A 5,096-nucleotide genomic window follows, 5' to 3' on the forward strand; every position below is an offset into this window, starting at 1 on the left:
TATGGCCTTGGTGATAGAAACAATGCTGGAGATTGCATGACAGAATTTTGAAAGACCAATGACTTGCTCATTGCAAGTAACTTTTTTAAACAACATAAAAGACATCTATACACATGGACCTCACCAGACAGAATATACAGAAATCCAACTGATTACATCTATGGAAAGAGATGGTGGAAACACTCCACATGCAAATTGAGGTTACCCAATGGAATGCGGAAATCATCGGACAATATCATTGATATCTGACACTAGTAAAGTTTTACTAAAGGTAATCCCAAAGTGGCTACAGCCATACATTGACAGAGAACTTCCGAAGGTTCAAGCCAGATTCAAAAGAGGATGTGGAATGAGGGATATCATTGGTGATGTCAGATGGATCTTGGCTGAAAGCAGAGAATACCAGAAAGATGTTTCCCTGTACTTTCTTGAACATACAAAAGCTTTAGATTGTGTGGATCATGACAAATGATTGACAACATTGTGAAGTATGCGTATTCCAGAATACTTTATTGTACTCATGAGGAATCTGTACAAGGACCAGAAGCAGTTGTTTGAACAGAACATGGTAACACTGAATAGTTTAAAATTAGGAAATGTGTGAACCAGTTGTATTCCTTTACTGTACTTATTCAATCTGTATGCTGAGCAAATAACCCAAGAAGATGAATTATATGAAGAAAAACATGCCATCGGGATGGGAGGAAGACTCATTAACAACCTGCAATATGCTTGCTTGCTGAAAGTGAAGAGGACTTAAAATACTTCCTGATGAAGATCAAAAACCACAGCCTTCATTATGGATTGCATCTCAATGTAAAGAAAACAAAAATCCTCACCATTTGATCAATAAACTAACATCCATATGAATGGAGAAAGACTGAAGTTGTTAATGACTTCATTTTGCTTGATCAACCATCAGCACTCATGGAACCAGCAGTCAAGAATTCAAATGAAAAATCTGCTGTACAAGACCTCTTTAATGTGTTGAAAAGTAAAGATATCAGTTTGAGGACTAAGGTACGCCTAACCTAAGCTATGGTATTTTTTATAACCTCATATGAATGTAAAAGTTGGACAGTGAATAAAGAAAACCTTAGAAGAATTGATGCATTTGAGTTATGGTGTTGGAGGAGAATATTGAAAGTACCATGGACAGCCAAAAGAACAAACAGATCTGTGTTTGAAGAAGAGCAGCCAGAAAGCTCCTTGGAAGCCAAGATGGCCAAACTTAATCTCTCATATTTTGGACATATTATTAGGAGGGACTAGTCACACTGGAGATCATCTTTCTCCAGTGACTGGTTAAGGGTCAGAGAATAAGAGGAAGAACCCCAATGGGATGGATTGACAAAGTGATCGTAGCAATGGGCTCAAATGTAGCAATGATCGTGAGGTTGGCCCAGGACTGGGCAGTGTTTCGTTCTGTTGTGCATTGTGTTGCTATGAGTTGGTACCAACTTGATGGTGCCTAACAACAACAAAAGAAGGGGTCTAAGGATTTACATTTCTTACAAGTTCCCAGGGGATGCTGATGCTGCTGGTGCAGAGAACTGTTGTCTAAAGTAATAATTTGAGGTTAGTAGGTGTATGCCTGTTTTCTTAATGATGCACTAAGATCTTGCAGAAAAGGAACCTTATTTATCAAGAAGTTTACCTGTGTTCTGGTAGAAGGAGTACTTAATAAATATTGCTATTAGATTCTGTCAAGTGAACTCTGACTCAGAGGAACCCGATGTACAGCAGAATGAAACATTGCTTTGTCATGTACCATTCTTTCAATGTTTCTCAAACTCACTGGTGTGTTTGAGTCCATTGTTCTATCCACTGTATATTTCTAGTACTTTCCAATGTAGAAGGTTCATCTTCTTTATCAACAAATATTCTGTTGTAATCCTTAGGGTTTTCGCTGGCAAATATTCAGAAGTAAACTGGTGAGTCTTTTCTCCTAGTGTGTCTTAGTCTTGAAGCTGGAAGCTCTGCTTACACCTGTCCACCATGAGAGACTCTACTGGTGTGTGAAATACTGGTGAAAAAGCTTCCAGTGTCATAACAACACTCATGTCACCATAGTACCTCTAACTGACTGACGAGTGGTAAGCTTAATAAGTAGGTATTGAATTAAGTTTTTTTAAAAAAAGAAAAAAATTTTGAGTGGCAAGGTAATTGGGCTGACTTCTCATTAATCTACAGTATCTTAAAATTTGTCATGTTTATCAATATCCTTCATGAACATAGATGCAAAAATTCTCAACAAAATCCTAGCCAATAGAATTCAGCAACACATCAAAATCATAAGTGGAATTCAATCCAGGGATACAAGGATGGTTCAATATTAGCAAAATAATCAATATAATCCAACATATAAATAAAACAAAGGAAAAGAACAAAATTGAGGCAGAAAAGGCATTTGACAAAATCCAATATCTATTCCTAATAAAAACATTCAACAAAGTAGAAATTGAAGGGAATTTCCTCAATACAGTTAAGAGCATATAAACCCGGTAGCAAACATTACCTCCAATGGAGAGAAACCAAAAGTGTTCCTTTTGTGACTAGGAACCAGAAATCCTAGGATGCCCTTTATCACTACTCTTATTGGAAGTTGGAAGTCTTAGCCAGAGCTATTAGCCAAGAAAGGGAAATAAAGGCACCCAAATTGGCAAATAAGTGAACCTCTTTCTATTTGCAGATGATATGATCCTTGTATAGAAAATCTCAAAGACTCAGCAATAAAATTATTGGAACTCATTAAAAGTTTCAGCACAGTGGTAGGATACAAGATCAATATCTCGGGAGTGTACCTAGCAGACAGACTCTTCAGGCAGCCCTGTCCCAGGAAGACGAATTGCATGTGTTGCTTCAGCCACTCCGAGTGGTGGGAGCGGAGGTGACAGGAACTGTGTGACTGCCTGGGTTTGTGAGATGGCTGCTGACCTTTCTGAGTCCAGTGTGCATGACTGTAAAGGAGAGCCAAAGAGTAATGCCAAGTTAGATACAGGTTACCCACTCCATGTCCTTTATTGTGGAGTCTGTTCATTACCAACAGAGTACTGTGAACATATGCATGATGTTGCTAAAAGTAGATAATGGTTAGACAAGAGTTTTCCAAATGAGTTTGCAAAACTTACCATACGAATTTCACTCAAAAAAGAAGCTGGAATTATTGAGGGTCAAGAAACGGCAGGGAAGAAAAAGAGAAGAAAAAGCAAAAGAGAGGTAGAAGAGGTCAAATAAAACAGAAAAAGAAGACCATACCACAAAAGGTGTGGATAGTCAAAATCCCCAGAGCAAAGAAGAAATATGTAACAAGAGGGTGTGGCCTTACTACTTTTGAAATTGATCTTAAAGAAGCACAAAGGTTTTTTGCTGAAAAATTCTGTGGTGCCTCCGTAACAGAAGAGGATGAGATCATCATTTAGGGAGACTTTACAGATCATATAGTTATTGTTATTCAGGAGATGTGGCCAGAGGTGGATGATGACAACATCGAAGATCTTGGAGAAGCGAACAAGTGACTTTGAAAAACTTTCTCTATTTAATTATCTGAACTGAGAGTTAATGATGGCCAAAGAGAGGGAAGCCTTTGAAAAATATACGCATTTATCTTACAGTAAAACTGTAGACTACCCAGTCTGGTTAATGCGCCAGACTGCAAAGCCGTTTGAACTGCAAGGGCGGTGGTTCAAGTTTACCAGCTGCTCCTTGAAAACCCTGTACCGGGTCGCTATGGGTCAGAATCGACTCAACAGCACTTAACAACAATAACAACAACCTTTGTCCTTGACATTTTCACTGTTCTGTACAAGGCTGCCTGGTTTTTTGGTGTTTGGTTTTTAATTGCCAAAGTCTAATAATAAACAGGGCATGAAATAGACTTTAGTTAAATAAAAATCTTTGGTCATTTGGTATTGGAAAAAAAATCAGTTGGATTTCTATACACTAATAAAGATATCTCTGGAAAGGAAACTAAGAAAACAACACTATTTACAATAGTCACTCAAAAGATGAAATATTTAGGAGTAAATCTAACTAGAGAAACAAAAGACCTACACAAAGAAAACTATAAAACACTACTATAAGAAACCAAAAGAGACTTACAAAAAATGGAAGAATATGCTTTGGTCATGGATAGAAATAATTAACATCGAAAAATGTCAACACTGCTCAAAGCAATCTATAGATCTAACACAATCACAACCAAATTCCAACATCATTCATTAAAGAGATGGAATAATGGTCACTACTTTAAATGGAAAGTAAAGAGGCCTCGGACAAATAAAATACTGCTTAAGAAGAACAAAGTTGAAGGCTTGTCACTCCTTGATCTCAAGTTGGAAATAGAAATCCCTTATGACCCAGCAATTCCTCTACTTGGTATATATCTACAAGAAATAAGAGCAAGGACATGAGTAGATACATGCACACTGGTATTCATTACAGCACTATTAACAATAGCAAAAAGATACGGACAGCCTAAATGTCCATCAGTAGAAGTGTGGATAAACAAGTTTTGGTACATACACACAATGGAATACTATGCAACACTGAAGAATAATGATGAATCTGTGAAAAATCTTATAACATTGAGGACATTATGCTGAGTACAGTAAGTCAATCACAAAAGGACAAATATTGTATGAGACCACTATTAACAAAAACTCAAGAAAATGTTTTCATACTAAAAGAAACATTCTTTGATATGGTTGCCAGGGATTGGAGGGAAAGGAGAGTAATTCACTTGCTAGAGGGTATATACTTGTCAACTTGGATGACAGGGAGGGCAATATACAATAAGGAGGAGGACAATATAACAGAATGGGAACATTGGCACAAGAATGATGAATATAGGTGAAGACACAGATATGTATGCAAGGGCTTAGGGTGACAGAGGTAAATAGGGATATTTAAACAACCTTGGAGCAAGTTTTCTGTGTATAGATACATGGGCTGAATCAGTATGGGATGAAGAGTGGGGCACTAATGTGTCAGACTACAAAGTTGTTTGATCTGCAAGGTCAGTAGTTCAAGCTTACCAGCTGCACCTTGGAAATCCTATATAGAGTTGCTATGGGTCAGAATTAACTCGATGGCAC

At 37.5% G+C, this 5,096-nt stretch overlaps 1 pseudogene; it reads left to right on the forward strand.

The window, feature by feature from the left end:
• The first annotated feature begins 2,847 nt into the window (after positions 1–2,847).
• Positions 2,848–3,518, forward strand: LOC102817726 (annotated as a pseudogene).
• The last annotated feature ends 1,578 nt before the right edge of the window (positions 3,519–5,096 follow it).

Source organism: Chrysochloris asiatica, unplaced genomic scaffold (assembly GCF_000296735.1).
Source record: "Chrysochloris asiatica unplaced genomic scaffold, ChrAsi1.0 scaffold00028, whole genome shotgun sequence".
Lineage (NCBI taxonomy): Eukaryota > Metazoa > Chordata > Mammalia > Afrosoricida > Chrysochloridae > Chrysochloris > Chrysochloris asiatica.